Genomic DNA, 27,535 nt, shown 5'->3' on the forward strand with positions numbered 1-27,535 from the left:
ACCAGTCCATAAAGGGAAAGAAAGCATTAGAATGAAATCCCTGAGAAGGTAAAAAGAGATGACTGTGTTCAACAGAAAGGGATACTTGAGAGGGACTGGTTTTATAGGCAGTCAATTAATTAGTAAATATTTTCATGTTATGACAATTTTTACTTTTCTCTAAAACCTATTAATTGAAAACTCAAAGAATTTGGGGGTCAAGGATCACTTTATATAATATATATATATTTTTGAGTTGGAGTTTTACTCTGTCGCCCAGACTGGAGTGCACTGGCCACTGCAGCCTCGACCTACTGGGCTCTGGCGATCCTTCTGCCTCAGCCTTCCAAGTAGCTGGAACTACAGGCGTGCGCTACCACGCCTGGCTTATTATTTTTTTTTTAATTTTGATTTATTGTAGAGATGAGGTCTCGCCAAGTTTTCCAGTTACCCGCGGGCTCAGGCAATCCACTCACCTCAGCCTCCCAAAGCACAGGATTACAGGCTGAGCCACCGAGCCCAGCTTATATAATATTTTTAAGGAGAATTTGTCCATTACTTTTTAGCTGAGTTTCATCACCTGCCTTTAAGATTTCTGTTCACTTAAAGATATTACCTTTTCTGTCCTCTTTTAGCTTATAGGCAACAGCAGATTTTATTGCTCACAAGGTCACATGTGTTTATTACCTCCTCTTTGTCCTTCCTATGAACAGGTATCATCTCCAGTCTCTTCTCCACCTCTATGTGCTGGAGCAGAACCAAGGCTCCTGGTGCCTGTGGATGTGGACACAAACACTCTGCTATGCCCTCTTAGAAGTCCACCTGCAAGGTAACTTTTTCTCCCTGCCACTGACTTGTTATTTTATTACCATTTCTCCATCTTTTCAGATCATATTTCAAAGGTGTTGTCCAGTAAAAAGTGGGTTGAACTTTCATAAAAATGGAAGTTTCCAAAATTCTTGTGCATTCTGCTAGGCCATTCATATTCATTTTTATGCTATGGGTTATCTTTTTAGGATCATCAGCTACTCTTTTGTCCTTAGAGCTTATAATTTGAAAATGTCCCTGTTAACTTTACATGGCTGATAGTGTGTTGAAAAGCTAATTGAGTTAGAATTATTCTTAGATGTGTTAGCTGAGTACTTTAAAATCCAAATAGTATTTGGCGAGAGCTTTCAGTTAGATGCACAAATAGATACAAATCATATTCTTCCTTCAGCATGTTATTAAGTACCTCCTGTGCTAGGCTCAAAATGAGGTGCCATCATCATATTCCTTAAGGCAATGTACAAAATGAGGTGACATCATCATATTCCAGACACTTTTATCCATTGGAGACCCAGCATGGGTGCAATGAAATTAGAGTGGTAATTAGAGGTATGTGTGGAGTGCAGAGGGAGCAGAGGAGAGTAGTGCTTTGGTCAACTGTGGGGCTTGGAGAGGTTGTCACAGTGGACAGTGTTGGACTGAGACTTGCCAGCTGAGTGACACATCACAGCAGAGAAGACAATATGTGCAAAAACTCAGAGATATCAGAAGTGCAGCCCTTCAGTACTGCTGGCCTGTGACGGACAAGGCTTAAAGTAGTCAGAAATGATACATCCCTCCTTTAGTCATTTAAGATTTGAGTACCAGAGAGTTTTTATGGCATTTCATGGTCTCTGTACATTTTGCGGGGAAGGGGTGGTATAGAGTGGAAATGTTTCTTCTTTTTAGTTACCACTATCTACCTAGTAAACTGTGACTGTACTTTTACATTTTTAAAGGGCACTCAGTGGTATGAACAAACCAAAGAATAATTGATGGCTCCTACCTTTCTTCCAGAACTCCCCCTTTTAAAGCAGATAAGTTGGGTGTGACTTAGGGAGATCTAGCCAAGAGACAGATTCAAAAAGAGTTGCATAGCGATAAAGATAGCTAAATACGGCCTGTGCGGTGGCTATAATCCCAGCACTTTGGGAATCTGAGGTGGAAGGATCACTTGGTCCCGGGAGTTCAAGATCAGCCTGGGGGAACATAACGAGACCTCGTCTCTTAAACACCTCTGTTTTCTGCACGTTTTGTAGAAAGCAAGAAAGCAGCAGCAGGAGAAATAAGTCATGACGAATAGAGAAAGTCTTGCCTGAGACATCTTTGCTGATAGGTGAGACGGTCTTAGGTCATAATTCACGCACTTTTTTTGTCTGAATACGGAGCTTGTTAACCTTTCGGTGTTTCTTTCCAGCTCAGTTATTATTTCCTCTGAGAAGCATAGGTCTCAGTTTGTCAAACCAGCACTTTTTCAGACTATGTTTACATTTATCTTGGCAGATTAAAGTTAAAGGCCCAAGATACTGGGAACTGCTCATAGATTTAAGCAAAGGAACAGAACACCTGAAGTTAGTATACTGAATTTCTCAAATTTGCATTTTAGAAAGTGAACAGAAGTAGATGGGAAGGTATAAATTATAGAATATCTGGAGTGTGACTTATCTCCCTTTGATTTCATCCAAGACAATATGTAGGTATGTATTAAATAAAGTAGTTTATTTCTTTGAAATAGGGTTTGTGTTTGAAAGTGAAAGTATTAATGTAGAAATCAAACCCTAAATATTGATTCATTGAGAAACTTGAACTGACTTAGAATAGTAGAGGAAATGTCTCTTGGTATAATAATGTAAGGCTTACTTTAAGAAAATTAATCTGATGTGTATGTCCACAAAAGGAACTTTATACTCTAACAATTGATGTTTTTAGGCCACTTCTCCTGTTGCATCTCTACCATTCTTGTGTTAGAATGTTCTCATAAATTTAAGATTATAATAGATTGCTTTTGGGTAGAAACAGTCATATGCAAGTAAATATTTTAGAGTATTAATCATTTATATCATAAATAGTGTATAAATTAAGCCTTTAACTTTCCAAGAAGTTTAACAGGCATGTGAAGTTTTTATAGTTTGGTCCCAATTTATATTTTTCCAAACTATCTAAATATTAGCTGTTTTCTGTTTTGTTCTGTTTTAGATTTGGAGCAATATTTTATTTCTGCTGCAAACTGATTAATGGATATTATAGCTCCAGAATCCCACGCACAGTGCTGGGAAACAGGAATACAAAAGAAGTGTTAGACACAATACTACCTTTGAAGCCCATACTTGAGCATATAGTCAGAATGCCTTCGCATTTAACAAGTATTAGGAGTCTAGACGCCACAAAATGGAAGAACTTTATTTTATGTTTCCTTGTAGGGAATGATTTAATTTTAGATGCAGTAAATAATTGTATACTTCAGTGGAAAATAATAAAGGCTTCATCTCCTGTGAATACGGTATTGGAAAACACTGTGTTTCCAGCCAAGAACTACCAATAATACTTCATATTAAATTTATACTTTTTTATTTCAGGTCCATCCTTTTCAAAGATGGGGTTTTATATGTTAAACTCAGGTTCAATCACCTCTCCTACAAAGAAGATCCAATGGGATGGCAGAGTTTGTTGGCACAGACTGTTGCTAACAGGAACTCTGAAGCACGGGCTTTCAAGGTGGTATTGATGGATAAAAACTGAGAGATGATAGGAAATACTTCCAAATCCCACTAGCTAGCTTCCCCTCTCATAGCTGCAGATTCTAAAGGTGTGAATCTGCTTTCTCTCTCATTGCTGCATATTGTAAAGACTGATTGACCTTGAGGTTCATTTGCTGTTTTATGTGACAGCCATAGTGAAATATGGACACTCTACCAGTACTCAGGATTGACATTTAGCAGCAAGGATGGTCACAGTGTATCTTGACACTATAAAAGTATTTATATAATAATTTTACTTACTAATCCTCGAATCAGTCAAGATTTCCTTAATTCATAGCAAAAATGAGAAGAATTTTACAAGCTATCATTTATTAACCATTGTTTGTATCTAATCTTGTGAGGATGAAATGATTGACAGAATCAGCCTTTTTTATTAGTTTGCCTTATTATTTGCACAGTACTTGATTGCTAATACAGTCATATTTGAAATGAAGAAATCGAATGAGACGATGTCATTCTTATGGGGGGGAGGTTAATATATATTTTGTTCTATATTTCAGAACTAGTTTTCAACACTAGAAATATATTCCATGGTCTACCATTAGCATTTCTGAATTTTTAAAAATGTAACTCCAGTTTTCAGGAATTCCATGAGCAGATGTATTCCTGCAGGTAATTATAGACAAAATGTGCAAAAATTTGGCAGCTAGACAAGCTGAGTGCCAATCGGGGGACTAAGTTAGTAGAATTCACTGTTCTTCCAAGTGAGGAAGCAGCAGTGTATTTTAATTCAACTCACATTTAATTTTAAGTCAGTTACTCATGACTGAGCCTTTAAAATAGTTCTCAGAGCTTAAAAATATAAACAGTTCCCAGAGTTGACATCAGTGAATTTTGTTTGGCAATATTCAGTAGGTTGTCTATAAGATTCTTTTTGGAGAATTTTCAGGCAAAGTTTAGCTTAAAATAGCACTATTGCTGCTTCTAAAAATTAGCTGATCTCAAAAACTCTGATCCAATTTGTAAAGAAAATAGGTATACTTAGACCTGAGTTTGAATGAGGAAAGTATATAAAAATTAAAAGACATCTCAATTTCCCGCCTGGGATTTCAGATATAAAATATAAACTTCAATGAAAAATTGTAATAGCTTCATATTCCGATTTCAGTCTTGAGGCTTGAGTGATAGTCTGCTTTTTTTTTTTCTCAATTAAAACTGTGGTAAAATACACATAGCAGAATTCATTGTCTTGACCATTTTTAAGTGTAGAGTTGAGTTATATTAAGTATATTCATACTGTGTGTAACCACCACCATCCATCTTCAGAACAATTTCGTCTTGTGTACCCATTAAACACTAATTCTCCATTTCCCCCTCCCAGTCTCTGACAACCACCATTTTCTGTTTTCCATCTGTATGATTTTTGGTTACATTAAGTACTATATGTAGATCCACAGAATCTTTGTCTTTTTGTAACTGTCTTATTTGAATGATAGTTCTTTTTTTTTCGTACCTTTTTAGTAGCAATTCTGGTTTCCAGTAGGATTTTTAGTTACTGTAGGAGGAGGAAAGTTATTTTGAGTGAGTTGCAGAAAAAATGAAGATCTGTTTCCTACTGGCTTTTCAATATGTCATTAGCTCATGTTTGCATGTGCAAAAACTTCTCAGCAGAACAGGTTGATGCTCTAGCAAATTAGCACCATTTTGTGTTTTATGGGAACATTGACCAAGGCGAGGTAGAGTTCTTAGAACTGCATGCATTACTATTTGAGGAAAGTAGTCTTTTATTATATTGCTTACATTGTTGTTGTTTGTTTTTTAGCCAGAAACAATTTCAGCATTCACTTCTGATCCAGCACTTCTGTCATTTGCTGAATATTTTTGCATACCAACCGTGAACATGGGTCAGGTATATATCATATGGTTTGCTAAGCTCTAGGACTAGAATTTGTTATTATTTCTCTCTGTGAGTCACCAAAAACAACTATGATGTCTATATCTGTCTTTGAGATTGGTGGCATGTCTCAGGCACACTGATGATTTTTGATTGGCACATATAGATTTTCCATAATCTAACACTATTAAATTTAATAACTTCCTACCTTGAGAAAAGAAGCAAACTTAAAATTTCTAAAACATTAATTTTGATAGATGATAATTTCTATCATCATCAGAATGATGTTCATTCTTGTACTGTTTTATGTTTCAATGTTTACCACCTTTCTCTTGTTTTTATGTAATTTCATGGCTTCTGTTTCCTCTGTATATCATAACCCTTCTTTTTCTTGGTCGGACAACTATTCTCTTCAGATCCAAGGGTGCCTAGCTGACCTTTGATTTTATCTCTCATGCAGACAAGGATGGATAGTCTGTTGTCTGTGTGGCCTTGGGAAAATTTCTCTACCTAAGATATAGTTCTCTCATTTCTAAAAGTGGGATTATAATAGAACCAGTGAAATAACCCTCCCCCTCTTAGTTTTTTAATCTTTACTATATGTTGGACATTTACTAAGTTCTTTACATACTTTTCTTACTTAATTTGGACCCCGAAGGTAGACACTTGATCATTCTGGGTGATATGAGGAAACAGCCACTGAGAGACATCACATGCCCAAGATCACACAGCTAACAAGGGTTAAGGTGTGCACCCAAGGTCAGAGGTTTCTGATGAGGCCCAATGCCTGCTCTTCACCACAACTGGTTTTGAATCTGCTGTCTTCCTCACACTTGTTTTGTTCCTTTCCCCACAACTTGTTGATACTGTTTGTGCTCTTCCCAGCCCCACTTAAGGCCTTTCTCCCTGATGCAGTATCTACTCATTTTATGCTAGTTTCATCCATTCCTCTCCTCCATAGCACTTAACTATCTTTAACTGTCTCCTGGGACTTAACTTTCAGTTGTTTTTAATTGATACTTAATGTAGCATGCACTATTATTTTTTAAAAGAGATTAATGTTTTACTTTTATATCATTCCCCAAAAGGCTTAAGAACGGGCCATAGTGTTACACAATTGTTTCCAGAATGGATTTTGGAATATACTTTGATGTAGTATAGAAAGCTTCTGGTTTTCCACAGAAACAGGAAATTCTGGATCTCTTTTCATCAGTACTGTATGAATGTGTTACTCAGGAGACCCCAGAGATGTTGCCTGCATACATAGCAATGGATCAGCTGTGGTCCCAAAAATCTATTCCTGTATTTTAAGTAACCTACTGAATAGTGCAATGAAGCTACCTATGTGTTTTTCCTTTTAGTTTCTCATAAATTTAAAGACAGAAACTCTATCAAAGTTGAAAGCTCTGTATGTCTGTGTATCCAAAAAGTTTGGGCTTTATGATGACATGGTGCCCCTTGTAGGGGTTGTCTTTGTCTAGCACTGTTTTCATCCCTCCTTCTGTCCTCGTCCCCTGACTCTGCCCCTCTCTCTTGTATTCTTGTGTGGTCTCTTACCTCCCCCTGACAAAGCCACTTTGTGGAAAAAAACTGCAGATGCACAGTAAGTGAACAAATAGTGCCCTAATGATGGCAGTGCTATGAAGTTATACCTACACAATTAAGCTTGCGAGAGGTTGTAGAATCAGTTGACAGTGATTTAGGGAAATGGAGTTCATTTTTAAATCTCTCTTGTTATTTCTATTTTAAATGAGCCTAAAAGGAATAATGTTGAAAATGTATTCACTTTAGGTTATTAGTAATACATGTAGCTTTTTAATAAACCAAATTTCTCCAGATCCAAAATTACAGTTAAGCTGTCAGTAGTTTCCTATCCTGGCTAAAATTTTTTGGGGAATCTTAACAATACAAATCTTCAAGTCCCATATTATATCTACTGAATCAGAATTCCTGAGATGAGATCCATAGTTTATAGTTTTAAATGTCTCTTTAAGCGAATATGATATAATGAGTTCATAGGTCAGCATTTGAGACTCAATGTGTAAAGGGAAGAAATAATTTCTGTTGGTAAAAGATCTGTTGGAAAACTGAGCGGGGAAATACATTTAGATAGGAGGCAACTTTCCAAAACCTGAAAACCTCACATGTTAAGTAACATTCTTATCTGAATAAAAGCCAAGTTCCAATATAACCAGGTAGGTCACAATGTTGTTAATCTTTTGGAATCTACCCTTTTTTGATTAAAAAGTAGGAATGTGTGGTATTCATGTTGGCACTGCTTCTCACAGTGCTTCTTTGTGTAGCAGTCAAGTAATGAGTTGTGTTTTTCAGTTGCTGGCCCCTATCCTGGTAGACGTGGGCAGGTCTCTGGATAAACATCCCCTCTGGTTGTAGCTATGGTGCCTTTTTAGATGGATCTTAGGGGTACTATCCTCAGTAGTATTGTTTTTGCCTTCTTCCCCAGGAGATCCCTGTCCTGAGCCTTGCCATGTCATTGAATGCTAAGCTTCCCAGAGGTGACTGGCTGTAGGCCTACTGGATATTGATTATTCAGAGCATTTGAGCCAAGAATGAGCTCATTTGCCTTTGTTGGTTTTACCTGAAAGTTGCTCACATGGAGGTTTTACTGAAGAAGGTGTGCCACGTACCCATACATGAGCCCAGTGGAGGGCTCTTGTGTGAGGCAGATGCATCAAAACACGAAGCCCCTTCACCCCTGCCCTTTATTGATGCTATGAGCCACATTTAAAAGTCAAAACTCTGAGGAAGTGAAACTTAGAACACTTCACTTTTGCACTAAATGGATCGTTGTTTTTCTTTCCTCTTCAAGGCTATAAGAAGACTTGGAAGAAGAGGAATGTCTGAGACTTCTGAACTTTGGCAGACACAGTTGGTGTTAGAGTTCTTCAGCTCCTGAAGCCACCAGGAGTGGGTATATAACCACCCTAAGCGGGGGCTCTTCATAAACTCTGAATTCCTCCCTGTTGTGAAGTGCACAATAGACAACACCTTGGACCACTTGCTACAAGGTAGTAATGGCATTTTGCCCTTCTGCTTTAAGATACGCTGAACTCAGGCTTTTCTCTTGCAACCTGTTTTGTTTTGTTTTTTTCCATTAATAATGAATTCTGAGTATAAGCCAGAATGACCATAGACTTAATGTTTCCACTTAGGTGAATCAGATCCTGATTATCTACATACTTCAGCTTTACAAAAGTACACGCAGTCCTGCTTTATGAGCCATGCAGAGAATACATATAGTGCCTCTGATACCCCTTAACTCTTAGGACCTTGTTTTATCTTCCCCAGCATTAGATCTTGTTTCCTTTCCAAAGCCCTGTCTCATGTTTCTTAGGGGTGTGTCCTGGTGCCTACTTGAGGCCAGCAGCCATTTTCTCCCTGTTTTTATACCTCCCCCATGTATACTTAGAACTTTTCGTGTGCTTATTGAATGAAGTCTTGTTGTACCAGCTCTGTAAGTCCATTAGTGAGAACTTGAGAATCATGTAGCAGCGGTCTTTTATCAGTAGATATATTGACTTGTGATTGTGAGGAAATTGTAAAGTTACTCGTCATAGTGTGTCAGTGATCCCTGATACACATTAGATAAATGATGAGGCCTTTTGACTTACAGAAACGTATCTTCCATGTTAATGTGTGCCTGAAATTGATTTTCAGTAGTCAACTCCTTAATCTTTTCAGTTCATTTAATTTCTTCCAATAAACATCTAACAACAACATGCTTTGGGTAAATACTAATGCTATAGTATTGTCAATAGTAACATTTTTTGCTTGATTCTTTAAAGCTGTTAGAAATCAGTAGAGTTTGAATATAGTTCAGTTAAAAATACTCATCTGTTGCCGGGCATGGTGGCTCACACTGTGAGTACTTTGGGAGGCTGAGGTGAGAGGATTGCCTGAGCCCAAGGGTTTGAGACCAGTCTGGTAACTTGGTGGCACCTGTCTCTACAATAAATAAAAAAATTAGCTGGGCATGATGGTGCATGCCTGTAGTTCCAGCTACTTGGAAGCAGAAGGATCACCTGAGCCTAGCAGATCGAGGACGCGGTGGCTGTGAGCATTCCACTCTAGCCTGGGCAAATGGTGAGACTTGGACTCAAAAAAAAAAAAAAAAGTCATCTGTAATACCACGAGATAAATTTCTGAAAAAAATTAGGTTGTAACCCATATTATTAGGGATATACTTGCAAAGTAGCGATTTTCTTCCCTTTTTAAATTTTATTTTAAAGATGTATGTACAATTCAGAATTAGACATACAAGTGGCAATCATGCAGGTGAAGTTCGGGCTTCCCTTTGGTTTCCATTTTGCCTGGTTTGAAATCAGGTACCCTTATTGATATTGTGCCCCACTCCCCACTCCAGCAGTGTTTTTCAAACTTTCGGTGTATATATTTAAGAGCTGCATTCAAGCTGTCATTGCCTTTTGCGCTTTAAAAGAGTACGTAGTTTTAAAACTCTTTTTATAGTCATTTTTATTCTCATTTTGGGGGGAAAATGTAAGTTATTTCATAGGTTATGATATTTTGTTTTTATTCAGTTTAGCACTTCATCACCTATAGCAGACCTTTGATACTGATAATAATATGTTCTTAAATCTTTGCAGATTCAGCCGACTCGGCGCTCAGTTTATAATCCCGCGTTTTGGGGGGAGGCTGAGGTGAGTGAATTGCCTGAGCCCGCGGTTTAGAGACCCACCTGGGCAATGTGGCCAGACCTCATCTCTTCAATAAATCAAAAAATTAGCCGGGCGTGGTAGAGCGCGCCTGTAGTTCCAGCTACCGGGAAGGCAGAGGGTGGAGGATCACTGGAGCCCAGCAGGTTGAGGCTGCTGTGGCCAGGAGTGTGCCACACTGCACTCCAGTTTGGGCGACAGAGTGAGACTCCAACTCAAAAAAATAAAACAAAACAAAATCTTTGCAGATTCTCTGATTTGATAACTTCACATAATCTAATAAAACTTTGACAGTGACTGGAAAATTCTCTAAAACAGTGTTCTGAGTTGTCTTGTTGCTTTTTGGTGCATTTAAGCACTGCTCTGAGCCTCTGCCAGATTTGACTTGCCACTCTGGTTTACCAAAAATGTGTGTTTTCTAGTGGAGAATTATCACTGTTTAAAAAACTCTTAAAAATATGAAACGACCTTCCTCTTTTTTTTTTTTTGAGTTGGAGTCTCACTTTCTTGCCCAGGCTGGAGTGCAGCGGCACACTCATGGCCACTGCAGCCTTGACCTTCTGGGCTCAGTTGATCTTTTCTCCTCAGCCTTCCAAGTAGCTGGAACTACAGGCACGTGCCACCAAGCCCAGGCAATGTTTTGATTTACTGTAGAGACGAGGGAGGTTTCACCAAGTTGTGAGGCTGGTCTCAAACCCTGGGCTCAGGCAGTCCTCTCATCTCAGCCTCCCAAAGTGCTGGGATTACAGGCGTGAGCTACTGCATTTAGCTAATTTATGATCTCTTATCCCGAGGAAAAGGAAAAACTAAAAAAGGTAAAATATATATGGTCTTCCCTTTCACAAGTACTAGCAGTTGGCTTTGGGCAAAGAACAGCAAATAAGTGAAAATGTAGAACCTGTATGTCAGCATTGGAAGGTATCATTCATGTTTGTGTGTCGCTAACATCACAAATGTGGATGTGGGCTTTTAGGATTACTCACTAATAATCCAAATTATACTCACTAAATCTGAAAATGCGGCAGATATATCATACTGTGCAGATGTCTTATGTATAGCTCCTCAATTAAGTTATAATATTAGGCAAAGAAGTGGGTTTTGAATTTAGGAACTTAAAAATTTTATTAACTTCTAAATATTTTGCTGTGGGAAATTTAAAAGACATATAAAGTAAATAGAGTAGTATAGTAAACCCCACCACTGAGTTTCAGTCATTGTCAGCATCCTGACATTCTTGTGTCATCTGTACCCTCACCCCTGCCATGCCCCTGCCACACTTGTATCATCTGTACCCTCACCCCTGCCACACTTATTTTCTAAATTGGGCTCTTTTACTTTCTCACCAGCAGTGGGAGGCAGGGCCATTTGTGGCGTTGTCTTTTTAACTTTAGACAGTCTAGGGAATAGATCGGTGTGTCATTGTAGCTTTAACTTGCATTTCCTTGATGACTGATAATAATATTTATTAACTTCTTTTGTGTGTGCCTATTGGCTATTCATATTCCCTTATGTAGTATCTCTTAGAAGTTGTTATTCATTTTTAAAATTGGTTGTCTGACCACAAGTTCTTTGTCAGATATGTCTGCAAATATTTTCTCCTACTGTATGCCTTGCCTATTCATTTTCTTAAGTCTGTTTGATTAACAGAAGTTGTAGATTTTTTTTCTTGAGTTGGCGTCTCACTCCGTGGCCCCGACTGGAGTGCAGTGGCACACTCCCAGCCACTGCAGCCTCGACCTGCTGGACTCCAGTGAGCCTCCCACCTCAGCCTTCCAAGTAGCTGGAACTACAGGCACGTGCTACCACACTGGAGTAATTTTTGACTTATTGTAGAAATGAAGTCTCGCCAAGTTGCCCGGGCGGGTCTCGAACCTTGCGGGCTCAGGCAGTCCACTTACCTCAGCCTCCCAAAGCGCTGGGATTACAAGCTGAGCCAGAGATTGAAGATTTTAATAAAGTCTAATTTATCTTTTTTTTTCTTTTCTTAGTTATAGGGTCTCAATTTCTTGCCCGGGCCTGGAGTACAGTGGCACAATCACAGCTCACTGTAACTTTGAACTCCTGGGCTCAAATGATTCTTCCACCTCAGCCCCCTGAGTAGCTGGGAGGATATATAGACATACATCACCATGCATGGCTAATTTATTTGTATTTTTGTATGAGTATCTCATTATGTTGCCTAGGCTGTCTCAAACACCTGGCCTCCTTCGCCTCCCGAATCTCTGGTGTTACAGGTGTGAGCCACAGTGCCCAACTCTAACATTGATTGTTAATATGATTATTAAAAATAAATTAATGTTGTGCCCATTTATTATTTTTAATTAACTTTAAATTTTTTTATTTTAAAGATGTGGGGTACAATTGTGGGTTAGGTGTACAAATGTTCATTATGCAGATACCCTTGTTGATGAGGTGTGCCCCCTCCCCTGGCAGTTTCCCTCAACTGCCAGTTCCACTCCCCCCTCCCCTGGCAGTTACCCACTACTGCCAGTCCCTTTCTTACAGTATTATGATAATTGCTCAAGACCCACTTATGAGTAAGGACGTATGGTACTCTGTTCTTTGTTTTTGTGGTAGATCATTAGTATGATAGACTCTAAATTCGTCCAAGTTGTTGTATAGTCCATATGTTTGTCCTTCTTTATGGCTGCATAATACTCCATTGTGTATATGTACCACAATTTTTTTTATCCAGTCCAGTTTCAGTGGGCAGCACGGTTGGTTCCATGTTACTATTGTGAATAGCTGTACCCCCTTCTAATATTAATTTCAAAAAATGTTTATTGCTTTCTGAGTGCTGTCTAAGAAATTATTCCTCCCCCCCAGATCATAAAGATTTTTGAAAAAATGTTTTTTCTTAAAAAGCTTTATGGTTTAAGGTTTTACATTCAGTTTGTGATTTATCTCATTAATTTTTTGTGATGTGAGGTAAGAGTTGAGGTTCTTTTTTTAAATGTTAGATACATAGTTTTTTTCTGGACCATTTATGATTTGTGGAAAAGATATGTCAGTCTGATTTACTTGTGTTAGGGTCTTTGTTAAAGATCAGTTGACTATAGCTTTGTGTGTGTCTGGAATTGGTTCTGTTGATCTAGTTATCTGCCCTCATGCCAGTGCCACACTGGCTTAATTACTGGTAATAAGTTGATTTTGAAATCAGGCAGTGTAAGTACTTCTGCTAAAGCAGTGTGTGGAGGGGCATTTATAGCACTAAATGCTTACAATATAAAAGAGGAACGGTCTCAAATCAATAATTAAGTCCTTACCTCAAGAAATTAGAGGAAGAAAAGCAAAATAAACCCAGAGCAAGCAAATAAAAGCAGAAACCAATGAAACGGAAAACAAAAACAGATGAGAAAATCAGTAAAACAAGCTAGCAGGCACGAGAACGTCACTGAAGAAAAACCATGACTCACCTGCTCCTTCTGAGGAGCTCTTCAAAGAAGTATCTCTTCTTGCTTCCTTGAATCTGTCTCCCTTTGCTGCCTTCCCATGCCCTTGAAGTTTCCACTCCCAGTAGACTGACATCCTCAATGTTGTGTTCAGTGGACTCTAGTTTTCATCTCACTCTATCTCATTAATATCGAGACTCTTAACGGCTTCTTTCTTCTTTAAATGGACTTCCTTGACTTCTCTGACAGCACATTATCCCAATTTGTTTTTTTTTTTTAAATTATGTTTTAGTTTTTGTCACTACTTCATTCTCATTCTTTCGCTTACCCTTTGGGAGTCAACCTTGTTCCTTGTTCCTTCCTCTCCTTCCCCTCTCCTCCTCTGCAATAGCCAGTCGTTTACCAAAAGTCTTTTTCAGCTCTAACTCATAAAGATTTCGTGAATCTGCCCACATTTTATTACTTCTACCTAGAAGAAAGCTGCTTTGTGCGTGAATCACTGTTATAGCCTCCTAAATAGTCTTTTTATTCTCCTCTCCCTTCTAATTATCTCTAGTCAACTGACAGAGTGCGCTTTAAAAAATAAACTGCTCTAACACTCCTGCTTAAAACTTTTCAAAGGTGTCTGATTCAATTGTGAAAAGAATCCTTAGTGTGTGCCCAGAACTTGCATGACCTGCAAGGCACCTGCTCCCCTCTACAGCCTCTTTTTTTACTACTTTTTCCTCATAAACTCTGCTTCAACCACCTAGGCCCCTTCCAATTCCCCCAGAAGCAGTGAGCTCCTTTTTACCAGAAGGCTATTGAAATGTGCTGTTTTCTCTCTTTTTTCATCTGCCCAACTCCTATTTAACCACGAAGCCTCACTTTAAATGCCCTTTTTCATAGGCATTCTTAGACCCCTCTTCCTCTGGCAGCTTCCTTCATCTTTAGTGTGAGCTTGCTCACACGTACTCATATTCTCTCTTTCTCTCTCAATTTCTCTTTCTCTGTCAAAATGTTCTTGTCCTTAAATAATAAGGATACTAATAAACATATTGTTGTAAGTTCACAGGTAAGGCAGGTTTAAGCATCATCTTGCTCCTGTGGCTTCAACTCCACTTCTCTGAGGTTTCATCAGTTACATTTTGTGCCACAACTTTATCCTCAGAGTGCTTATTTCTCATGGTAATAAAATGTCTAGCAGTTTTTCACCTCATGCTTCACATGGTGCCTGGAGGGAGAATAGAGCTGCTTCTAGAAGCTTTGCCATGAAAATGATGAAATCTGTTTCCCAGATTCCTCTTGCAATCATGTCATCACGCATCTCCTCATGTCTCTGGCTCAAGCTGCATCTCACGCACATTCCTCAATCCATCCCTGTGGCAGAGACAAATGTTTCTTAGGTCTGCGTTTCCCTGAACTAACTGTGTCAGGGGGATGGGGCTGCCTTGTTTGCCCAAGACCCGTGGTTCTCCAAGTGTGTGTATTGGAGCAGCAGCAGCAGCATTACCATCACCCGGGAACATGTTAGAAATGCAGTTGTTTTGGCCCCACCCCAGACCTACTGAATCAGAAACGCTGCAGAGGGGCCCACCTGGCTGTGTTTTAACAAGCCTTCCAGGTGCTTCTGATACCCGTTCAAGTTTGAGACCCTTTGGCCAAGACGACTACTCAGGATCTAGTTCTACAGCTGAAGTTAGTCCCTCAAATGTTAGGGAAAGGTGATAAAATGGGTGTCTGGGGGCGACAGCCACAGTGACCAGTGCACCTTTGTGACACTGACCCCAGTTTGTAATTATGCATTTGTGTGTGTCATTATCTGTGTAATATTGCTTCCTTCACAACACTCTAAACTACAATGACAGGCACTCAGTCTAGTTCACCATAATAGCCTCAATACTCAGTGTCGTACTGGCCTGATATATACTAAGTGCTTGATAAGTTCTTGATGAAAAAGTAATACAAGTAAGGTATTTCTTGGGCCTCTCCATTCTGTCATCAGTTGATTCAGTCCGTTTGTGTTTCTCGCTTAGCTGGGGGTGATACGTGTGTGCATGCCTACCTCAGCGGGCAGCCCTTTGAGAATCTCAGCTGAGCATGCTGGCCTGCTTCCTGGTCTACCACTCCGTGCCAGCACCAGGGCACCTGCCATCCATAGGACTAGAAGGTAATTACATAGAAATCCTCTTTTAGTACTTCTGTTACTGACCTATCTTGTGTTTTTAGTTTTTTAGTAGGAAGTGTTTGTGGTTAGTTACTTTCTGTAGTTAAACTTTCGTCTTCACTGATGTTTCAGTGTCGACGTTGAGAACCTTTTTAGTGAAGAAAAATTATTAATTTTACATATGAATGAACTTTCATTAACATTCAGAAAAGGATGAATTCTTTTTCACAGAGCCCCAAACACCTGCCTGTACCATAAATATTCACATTATTCTTCCCTTACTAATTTATTTTTTTTGGAGTCAGGGTCTGACTCTGTCACCTAGGCTGGCATCATCATACCTCATGATGGCCTTGAACTTCTCTGAGCTCCCCCTCAGCCGTCCAAGTAGCTAGGACTAAAGGTACATACCATCACACCTGGCTAATTATTAAATTTTTTGTAGAGATGGAGTCCCACTATATTGTACGGGCTGGTCTTAAACTCCTGGCCTCAAGTGACTTGCCCTTCTTGGCCTCCAAAAGTGATGGGACTACATGTGTGAGCCATCATGCCTGGCTAGACCGATTTGTGTGTGTGTGTGTGTGTGTGTGTGTGTGTGTGTGTGCGCGTGTGTCAGAGTTTCACTCTCACCCAGGCTGGAGTGCAGTGGCATACTCATGGCCACCACAGCCTCAACCTACTGAGCTTAGGCTATCCTTCTGCCTCAGCCTTCCAAGTAACTGGAACTACAGGTGTGCACTTCCACGCCCAGCTAATTTTTTTTTTTTTAATTTATTGTAGAGACAAGGTTTTGCCATGTTGCCCAGGCTGAGATTACAGATGTGAGTTACAAAGTGCAGAGATTACAGATGTGAACCACTTTGCCTGGCCTAATTTTTTTTATTAATATTATTTTTCTGTATTTTTTGTTTTTAGTTGGTTATTTTTAATCATATATTATCTTAATTTCTAATTTTATATTTAACAGGTACCTAATTTTGTGTTTAAATTTTTTTATAATAGAGTTTTAAAAATTAAGTAATATTAGCACCTGACTGTATTTTTCTGAGTATAGAAACAGATACAAAATTTGTCCAGTAAACTGAATAATAAAATATAATGAATTCTAAGCACCCTTACTTATTCACAAAACTTTAAAATTGCTGCCTCTTAGCTGGGCTCGGTAGCTCAGCCTGTAATCCCGCGCTTTGGGAGGCTGAGGTGAGTGGTTTGCCTGAGCCCATGGGTTCAAGACCCTCCGGCAACTTGGGGAGACCTCATCTCTACAATAAGTCAAAAAATTAGCTGGGCGTAGTAGCGTGCACCTGTAGTTCCAGCTACTTGGAAGGCTGAGGGCTGAAGGATTGCCGGAACCCAGCAGGTTGAGGCTGCGGTGACTGGGAGCGTGCCACTCCAATCTGGGCGACAGAGTGAGACTCCAACTCAAAAATAAAAACAAACAAATAAATAAAAATAAATAAAGTTGCTGCTTCTTAATTGAGGGTGAAGAAATATTTTTGAGGACAAAGGTTATTCTGTTTAATTATTTAAATTTTAAGTTTAATGACATTATTAGTTTATTGCTATTTTTGGAAATCTCATACAAAAATGTACTATCTAGAGACTTGTAGTTATGACCATGGTAGAATTGCTTGTGTTATGTTAACTCTTCCACAGAAACAAATATAAAAACTAGACAAAGTACATAAAATAGCTTCCTGAAATTGGTAGCAGTCATAGTGGCAGGACTTGATTGAGAGGCAACAAACTATAAGAGAAGGGAGGTACAATGGGGAGAGCTCTATATTTACTCTGGCTTTTCCCTGGAAGGCATCTGCCTGCTCTCATCATAAGAAGTAGAGTCCCAGCGAAAAGCAGCAGTGCTGCTGGACAGAGGAGTCAAAGGTTGGGTTTATGATTGTCTAAGAGTCTAGAACCTGAGGAGCGAAGTCCCAGACAGGTGGAACCTGGTGCACTTTTCCCTTGAGGCATTGACCAAATTTTAACCTGTATATACACAGGATAAGGCTAACACTTGAGGAGATCTAGCAGAAACCAGAAGGCTAAGAATGCGACCAGAAGTGTCAGCAGCAGCAGCAGCATAGTGGCAAGGAAACAAAGGGTGGAGTCCAAAGCCTTTGAGGTAAAGTGTCTCTAGTAAGCATCCAGCTGATCAGGGGAAACAACAGCAGGACCAAGCCCTTATGAGTAAAGTAAAACGGAGCAGACCGGACCTAAAATTAGCCTAGAGCAGAACTTAGGAGATCTGCTTGCTTTCTATTCACCTAATAGAAGAAAACTTAACCTTCACAGGAGAAATAAAACATATCCAGAGCCGCTATAACTTTTAATAGATAAGATTCACTGTTGAATCAAAAATTATAAGACATAACAAGAAAAAATATAACAGAAACAGACCTATATATGATCCAGATACTGGAGTTATCAGTCTGGGACTTAAAATAATGATGATTGATATTTCCAAGAAAATAGAGGGGAGAATAGAGAATTTCTGCAGAAACTTGGAATTGAAAAAGTGTTAAATGGAAATTCTAGAACTGAAAAATATAATACCTGAAATTAAGACTTCAGTATTTGCATTATTTGCAAGGACATTAAAACAGTTACAACTATTCTGCGTCTCAAGAAATTATGAGACATTGAGGATATAAAGAGACTAATTGAACTTTTAAAGGTAAAAACTGCAATGTCTGAGATGAAGAAATACACTGAGTGGGTGATGGCATAGTAGACATTACAGACTTTAAAAAAATACTGAGCTTGAAGACATAGCTTGGATAGTAGAAACTATACAAAATAAAATGCAGAAAGAAAAATAATTTTTTTTTTGAGTTGGAGTCTCACTCTGTCGCCCAGACTGGAGTGCGGTGGGCGCTCCCAGCCACTGCAGCCTCAACCTGCTGGGCTATGGCGATCCTTCCACCTCAGCCTTCCAAGTAGCCGAAATTACAGGCGTGCGCTACCACGCCCGGCTAATTTTTTGATTTATTGTAGAGATGAGGTCTCTCTAAGTTGCCCAGGTGGGTCTTGAATCTGCGAGCTCAGGCAATCCACTCACCTCGGCCTCCCAAAGTGTGGGATTACAGGCTGAGCCACCGAGCCAGGCCAAGAAAAATAATTTTTTTAAAAATGAGACCCACCTGGGTGGCGAGACCTCATCTCTACAATAAATTAAAAAATCAGCCGGGCGTGGTAGTGCATGCCTGTAATTCCGACTACTTGGAAGGCTGAGGTGGAATGATCACCAGAGCCCAGTAGGTCGAGGCTGCGGTGGCCGGGAGCGGCCACTATACTCCACTCTGGGTGACAGAGTGAGACTCCAACTCAAAAAAAAAAAAAAGAACAGAGCACTCGAAGTGTGATAACCTGTGAGACTTTATTCAAGTGCTTTACTTATATATAATTGAAGTTCCTGAACAAGAGGATAGAAATGGAACAGAAAAAATAGTTGAATAAATAATGATTTTATTTTTTTTTTGAGTTGGAGTCTCACTCTGTCACCCAGACTGGAGTGCAGTGACCGCTCCCGGCCACTGCAGCCTTGATCTGCTGGACTCCGGCGATCCTTCTGCCTCAGCCTTCCAAATAGCCGGAATTACAGGCATGTGCTACCACGCCCAGCTGATTTTTTGATTTATTGTAGAGATGAGGTCTGGCTGCCCAGGCGGGTCTCGAACCTGCGGGCTCAGGCAATCCAATAAATAATGATTGGAACATTTTCCATCAGCCTGAGGCACATGAAGAAGATGATAGCAAGGCACATTATAGTCAAATTGCTAAAAACTGGTGATAAAAAGTTTTAAAAGCAGTCAGGGGAAAAGAGCATGTTACAAAAGAAACAAAAATAGAGTCACAGCATAGTTCTCCTAGGAACGGTGCAAGTGAGAAGTTAGTGGAGAAATATTCTTCAAGCACTCAAAGAACAATTTGTCTGTTAGAATTTGTCTGTGTCAGTCATGGTGGCTCATGCCTATAATCCCAGCACTCTGGGAGGATCACTTGAGGCCAGGAGTTTGAGACTAGCTTGGGCAGCACACCAAGACTGTGTCTACCAAACTTAGTCAGGCATAGTAGCATGTACCTGTAGTCAGTTCCAGCTACTTGGGAGGCTGAGATGGGAGGATCATTTGAGCCTAGGAGTTTGAAGCTACAGTGTACTATGATCATACCACTGTATTCCAGCCTGTGTGACGGAGCCAGATCTTGTCTCTAGAAATTAAAAAATTAAAAAAAAAATCATACCCTGCAAAAATGTCTTTCACAAGTGACCATGAAGTAAAGCCATTTCAGATACACAAAAGATGAAAGAATTAGTGACTTATACCGCTGGAATTGTTATGGTATCCTCCAGGACACTATGTGGATGGAAATGTGAATCTACATAAATGAATGAGGAGCATTGGAAATGGTAACTACATGAATAATACACAGGGTTTGTTTTTAACAAACCTCAAAAAAACACAAAACACTTGACTGTATACAAATAATAAGGCACGATGGGATTTTTAGCATGTGTAAAAGTAGAACTGACAACAGTAGTTCCGAGGTCAGGAGGGAAGGGTGGAGGTACTGGTGTGAGGCTTTTGTGCTACTGTGAAGTGATATAATTTTACTTGAAGATAGTCTGTGACAAAGAAGTTTACGATAAATCCTAAAGCAATCACTAAAACAAGAGAACAGTGCTATAAAAGCTAAGAAACCGGCCGGGCTTGGTGGCTCAGCCTGTAATTCCAGTACTTTGGGAGGCCAAGGCGAGTGGATTGCCTAAGCCCACAGGTTTGTCTCTACAATAAATAAAAAATATTAGCAGGGTATGGTAGCCCATGCCTGTAGTTCCGGCTACTTGGAAGGCTGAGGCGAGAGGATCACCTGAGCACAGCAGGTCGAGGCTGTGGTGGCTGGGAGCGTGCTACTGCACTCCAGTCTGGGCGACAGAGTGAGATCCTAAAGCCCCCCCCCCCAAAAAGCTAAGAAGCCAACAAAGCAACTACAGTGAGTCATAAAAAATAATCCAAGACTGTGTGCCGCAGCTCAAGCCTGTGAGCCAGCACTTTGGGAGGCCAAGGTGAGAGGATTGCCTGAGCCCATAGGTTCCTGAACAACCTGGGCAATTTAGCGAGACCTCATCTCTACAATAAATCAAAAAATTAGCCGGGTGTGGCAGCACACGCCTGTAGTTCCGCACTTGGAAGGCTGAGGTGGAAGGATCACCTGAACTCAGCAGATGGATGCTGGGGTGGCAGTGAGCATACCACTGCACCCCAGCCTGGGCTGCAGAGTGACTCAATTCAAAAAAAAAAAAAAAAAAATCCAAACCCCCAAAGAAATAAAGAGGAAAAGAGGGAAGAGACAAAATAAATAGAAAACAAACAGCAAGATGATGGATTCATCTTTTAAAATGACTTTAAACATATATTTTTATTTTTTATTTTATTTTGTTTTTGAGTTGAAGTTTCACTGTCACCCAGGAGGGAGTGCAGTGGCACAATTACAGCTCACCAATCTTGACCTTCTAGGCTCAGGTGCTCTTTCCACTTCAGCCTCCTGAGTATCTGGAATTACAGGCCTGCACCACCACACCTGGGTAATTGTTATTTTTTTTTGTAGAGTTAAGGTCTTCCTGTGATGCCTAGGCTGGTCTCCTACTCCTGAGCTCAAGCAATCCTCATGCCTTGCCTCCCTAAGTGCTGGAATTACAGGTGTGAGCCACTGTACCTAGCTAAACATAAATGGTTTTTTAGATTTTGCAGCATGTCAGAATGTTGGAGTTGTTTTCATATCTTCTTGTGTGTATGTGTTCTCTGTGCTTGGATTTATGCGAGGTCTGGGGAACACTGTGGAGTAAAAATTAAATAGGAAATCTGTCTTAATTTCTGTTGAGGTCTATTGAACCCATTTCATTCACAGCTAAGTGGCAGAGGCCGATACAAGGAAATAGGATTAATTGCCCTCTTCATATTCTGTGCAGCAGTAGAATTCATGTTAGAAAACCAGTCTACCATATCTGCCCATCGGAAACAGAAGTTAAGAGTAACAGCACAGTTTTCCTAAGAACAATGAAAATGAGAAGTTAGTAGAGAAATATCCATGAAAGACTCAAAGAAAAACTGCACCCCTCTGTGCCTGTGTGTCTGCTAGGATCCTTGCTATGGCTTGGAGAGTCATATATGTATATATATTTGGACTGGGTTAAGGACGTTGTGGATGGTTGTGTGTGGTGGGATGGAAGTGAAACGGAAAATAATCCTTAATAGAATTTTAGGTAAAACACTTAGGTATCACTTCCTTTTGGTATCGTGGTTCTTGACCTTAGCTGCACATCAGATCACTTGGGCAGCTTTCCAAACTCCACGTGCCCAAGCTGAACTCCAGATGAAACCTTCGTAATCCCTATGGGACCTAGGTTGGAAATCATTGCTTCTTAGAGGAAGAGGCATTAGATCAACCTTTCTGTTACTTATTCTCAGTCTGTGTTCTTTTTTAAGGTAAAGTACTGAGTTCATGGATTAGGAATTAAAGAACAGTTGATCCTTGACTAACATGGTGTTTAGGGGCACCATCCCTTGCAGTCAAAAACCCACATATAACTTTTGACTTCCCTAAAACTTTACTAACAACCGACTGTTGATAACATAAACAACCTTACTGATAACATAAACAGTTGATATTTTATATGCTACATGTATTATATACTGTATTCTTATGATGAATGAAGCTAGAGAAACAAAAATGTTATTAAGAAAGTCATAAAGAAATTTACTATTCATTAAGTGGAAGTAGATCATCACGATAGTCTTTGTCTTCATCATCTTTTTGTCTAGTGGACAGAGAAAAAGAAGGAAGAGGCGGTTGGTTTGTCTCAGGGTGGCAGAGGTGGAAGAGGTAGAAAGGGAGGCAGGAGAGGCAGGCACACTTGGTATCACTTTTAGTTTTAAAGGTCCACATATAAGTGAACCTGCACAGTTCAAATCCATGTTGTTCGAGGGTCAACTGTATTGGAGCCAGTAAAACATCACTTCAATGATAATTGAAGGGAGACAGACACATTTACTAATTATGTTTAAATAATGTATTTATGACTAAACAATATTAGTAGTTTCACATGAGTTATAGGTCACTTTCTGAAATACAGAATGGATAAGTTTTATCAAGTCATATATAGGTTGAATATTCTTAATTTGAAATCCGAAATGTTCCAAAATGTGAAATTTTCTGAGCACCAACATAATACCAAGAAGAAATGTTCACTGGAGCATTTCAGATTTTGGAATTTCGATTAGGGATGCTCAACCTGTAGGTTGTAATGCAAATATTCCAAAGTCTGAAAAATCCAAAATCCAAGCCACTTTTCATCCCAAGCATTTTGGATAAGGGATGTGCAACCTGTATTAGAGTGCCTTAGGAAAATTCATGATTTAAATACTGTCTTTGGGTAATCGTTTTCAGAGCAGAGAATGCCTGCTGTAAACATGATTGTGTTTCTGAAGCTTCCTTGAAAGGAGATGTATGACTGAATTTATTTAGAGATGTAACCTTTCCCCCATTTCTATTTCTTTAGGGAGCACGAGCTTTGCTGAACTACTCTTCAAATTTAAACAGCTGAAAATGCCAGTGCGAGCTTTGCTAAGATTGGCTCCTTTGCTTCTTGGAAATCCACAGCCAATGGTAATGTGACCATGCTTGGTGGTAAACCTACTTTGAAACATCACTTCTGCACAAAAACATGACCAAACATTAAAGTGAAAGTTTTATAATATAATTAGGAAGACATGAGCTGCATAAATCTTAATGTACTTTAAAATCGATGTGTTTTAAATCTTCCACAGAATCTGTTGCTGTCACCATTAACATGGTATGATATGTAAAAGTGAGTTAAAATTTACTTTTGTAAGTAAAGTTTTTTGGTTTGTTTTCAAAACTCTTGATTATCGCTTTAGTTTTGGACTTAGAGAACATAGCTGTGGGGGCTGGAGTGTATATTGTTTTGTTTTGTTTTTTGAATCGAAGTCTCACTCTGTTACCCAGGATGGAGTGCAATGGCACATTCATGGCCACCGCAGCCTTGACTTGCTGGCCTCAGGTGATCTTTCCACCTCAGCCTTCCAAGTAGCTGGAACTATAGGCATGTACCACCACACCTTGCTAATTTTTTATTTGTTGTAGAGATGAGGTCTCACCGAGTTGCCCAGGCTGGTCTTGAACATCTGAGCTCAGGTAGTCCTCCCATCTCTGCCTCCCAGAATGCTAGGATTATAGGTATGAGCCACTGTACCCAGTTGGATATTTATTTTTTATTTTTTGTTTTTTTTTTGAGTTGGAGTCTCACTCTGTTGCCCAGACTGGAGTGCAGTGGCTGCTCCCGGCCACGGCAGCCTCGACCTGCTGGGCTCCAGCGATCCTTCTGCCTCAGCCTTCTGAGTAGCCGGAATTACAGGCATGCGCTACCACGCCCGGCTGATTTTTTGATTTATTGTAGAGATGAGGTCTCACTGCCCAGGCAGGTCTCGAACCCGTGGGCTCAGGCAATCCACTCACCTCAGCCTCCCAAAGGCGCGGGATTACAGGCTGAGCCACTGAGCCCGGCTGGATATTGATTTTTAAGATCTTTGAATTTTGATGGTAAAGGTGAAGTGACTGCTCAAAAATGCAAAGTTTTAAAAGAAGCTATATCATAAAGTTTTACTTCCTGTGACAACACAAGAGCTTTTAAAACGTTTCATAAGATGTCACAGTTGTCCTGTCTAAAATAAGTCTTTGTACTTCCTGAGGTAGTGCCAGACATTCTGATTGAACCATCACCCTAAACAGCAGGTGGAGATTGTTTTTTACCCTAGTGAACAGTTAGTTGCTCAGCATAAAGTGCTATGGACTGAATTGTGTCCTCCCAAACTTATGTGTGAAAGCCCTAACCCCAGTGTAACTGTATTTGGTGATAGGACTTTTGGGAGATTACTATGGTTAAATGAGGTCATCAGAAGGTGGGGCCTTAACTTGATATAATCAGTGGTCGTATAAGCAGAGGAAGAGAGAGATTTTTCTTTCTCTTTGCCATGTGAGGACACAATGAATAGGTGGCTGGCTGCATGCCAGGAAGAGAGCTGTCACCAGGAAGTGAAATTGGATGGCAACTTGATCTTGGTCTTCCAGCCCCCCAGAACTGTGAGAAAATAAATTTCTACTATAGAGGAGTCTTCAGAAATTGTGCTTTAAAATAAAACAAAAGTAGCCGGGCTCGGTGGCTCAGCCTGTAATCCCGCGCCTTTGGGAGGCTGAGGTGAGTGGATTGCCTGAGCCCGCGGGTTCGAGACCCGCCCGGGCAGCAAGACCTCATCTCTACAATAAATCAAAAAAAATAAATAAAATAAAATAAAACAAAAATCTATTTTTACCCAAGATTTAGAGAATGTACTTCTGTACTAGGGGTTTCTGGTCTCGATGCTGAAAGATATGAGCATAGAGACATCTCTAGCTTCAAACTGCCAGTACAGGAGGTAGAACACTTTCTACTGTCTAGATTCTGATGTGTGTCCTGTGCTTCCTGAGTGGACTGTGGGACCATCAACTAGTAGAAGCTGCAGTATCTTTATCCACTGATTTCGCATTTCTTCCACATCCTCAACCGTGGTGTTTAACTTTAAAAATAAAAATTAGAGCAAATAGAAACGTTTCCATTGACATTTTGGCAAAAACCCATGTGACATTTGCCTCTGCAGAGGGACTTACACCTGGAAGCAGGGCGGCTCTCTCCAGACCTCAGGGTTCCATCTGCATAACTGCCTGAGGTCTTGCTCCTTCCTGGATGGGAAGCATCAGCAAGATGGGGCTGACATAAGGGGGAAGTGCACATCCTTTTGCACTTAAACAGTTTTTCTTCTAATTAAAAATAAATTTAACGGTAGGTTATGAAAATTCCATTTGAATCAAGATTTAAAGAATTCAATATCCAGGCAATTTGGTGTCTTCACCCTTGGTTGCTTATGGATATATGCTTTTTTCCTGAATAAACAATGACTGGAGAGACGTTTAGTTATTTGCACAAATAATAACTCCATATATGAGGGAGAATTCTTTAGAATGTTGTCAATAAAAGCAAATATCAAGCTTTAAAGGGGGCAGAATAAAAGACTGCAGACGAATTGGAAACAGCATTTGGGGGCCTTCTGAAAAGCTGCAAAGAAGCGACTCTGGGCTGTCTGGCCCAGGTAGGCATGCTAGGCTCATCAGATAAATCAGTTTCAGCTATTTATGAACTTTCCAAAATTTCTGAGGGTGCAGCTCTCACCGTCCAGAGCAGCCAGCCTTCTCAGAGCCACAGCAAGGGAAGGGCTGGCCCAGAAGTGGCAACATCACTTCCTGTTACAGCCACTGCTCCACCCCATGGTTGGGACCAGGAGGAGAGGCAGCCGCTGGTGAGGATGAATGATGCCTGTGATAGTAGGTCCCTTGCTTACTCCCAGTTCCCTCAGTCCATCTTTCCTATTTACACAGATAGAAATACATACCATTGCTTCCATGGACAGATATAATTAAAGATCTGTACAATTACACACACCCCCTCAGAGATTACTATTCTTTCCCCGGTGGATGCTGACATCTGTGCTCCTCCCTTAAGGGTCTTTCTAAAGAAGGGAAAGCAAAGACTTCACTGAGGTGCAGATCCCAGGCCCTAGCAGGGAACCACTGGTTTAAACCCAGAACCTCCCCTTTGGGCTGCCTAGTAGTACCCGAAAAAGACCACCTTCTTGCCCTTTGTCTAGAAGTCATCTTGCTCAACCTCTTACGATGAGGGTCATCTTCCAACCCAGAGGGTCTCCTGACATCCCAGAGGGAGCAAGAAGGTGGGGATCTTCTATCTCTCAGCTTGACGGTTGGGGACGAAGCCCGCTTGATGGGAGATTAACATGTCTACTGGGCAGTTTGGGCCACAGTAAGAACCAGGGTTTGGAGTAGAAGGCAGAGTGTGTGAAAGGACAAGGCAAAGCTTTGTTGCCTCTCCCATGCAAAGTTGGCTTTCCCCATCCTCATACTGACCAAACGTTGTGGGAAGTGTCTCACTGTGTGAGGATCTCCCCAGTTAAACTCTGAGAGAGGAGACAGGATCTGCTCACCTGTCTCCTTAGTGCACGCCATCTTCAACCCACAGTGGAAGCAGGCAGAGGTGAGGTCAGGGAGGTGGCTCCTCTGAAGGGTGTGTCTGACTGACTGACTGACTGTCAGCGCTTGTGGGCACCCCACAGGTTTGCATGCCAGTGTACAGAGGTTCCCAAGTGACAGTCTTTTCCTGCTTCCAAGGGGCAGTCCAGGTTCCCCCAACTCTGAAATACATTGGTTGCTTCTCATTACAGTCACAAACCACAGAGAAATCCTTTTTATTTTTTTTGAATGTATAATTTAGATTTTTATTTTATTTCTGATTCATGGATTTTGATAGATGAATATACTAAATTTTAAAATATGCAGAATATCCTATATTTTTAATATAGTATATTCACATATAATTTTAACAATAATAATGCTTATTCTGTTCTCAGTTTTAGCAGTTAGCTTTGCCATATATATACATATATATTTACTATTTTTATATCAATATTTTTAATTTTGATATTGTGGGGTACGGTTTAGGGTTAGGTATACAAATATGCTTCGTTCAGGCACCCTTGTCGATAAGGGGTGTCTCCCCGACCACCGACAGATATTAACTACCGTGAATCACACCTCCCTTCCCCTCCCCCCCATAGTTTCCCACCACCGTCAGTCTTTTTTTTTTATAGTATTATGGTGGATGTTCAAGGTCTGCTATATGAGTGAGAGCATGTGATACTCAGATCTTTGTTTCTGTGAGAGGTCACTCAGTATTATTGACTCTAGTTCCATCCAGGTTGCTGCAAAGTTCATGATTTTGTTCTTTTTTATGGCTGCGT

At 40.2% G+C, this 27,535-nt stretch overlaps 1 long non-coding RNA gene across 1 annotated transcript; it reads left to right on the forward strand.

Annotated features, from left to right (window-relative positions):
* The first annotated feature begins 8,227 nt into the window (after positions 1–8,227).
* LOC103255873 lies at positions 8,228–23,414 on the forward strand. Its single transcript, XR_002481717.1, has 3 exons — positions 8,228–8,408; positions 15,481–15,614; positions 23,173–23,414. It is a non-coding gene; the product is annotated as an uncharacterized LOC103255873 (long non-coding RNA).
* Positions 23,415–27,535: the final 4,121 nt, after the last annotated feature.

This window comes from Carlito syrichta, unplaced genomic scaffold (assembly GCF_000164805.1).
Source record: "Carlito syrichta isolate Samal-C Ts95f unplaced genomic scaffold, Tarsius_syrichta-2.0.1 Scaffold288546, whole genome shotgun sequence".
Lineage (NCBI taxonomy): Eukaryota > Metazoa > Chordata > Mammalia > Primates > Tarsiidae > Carlito > Carlito syrichta.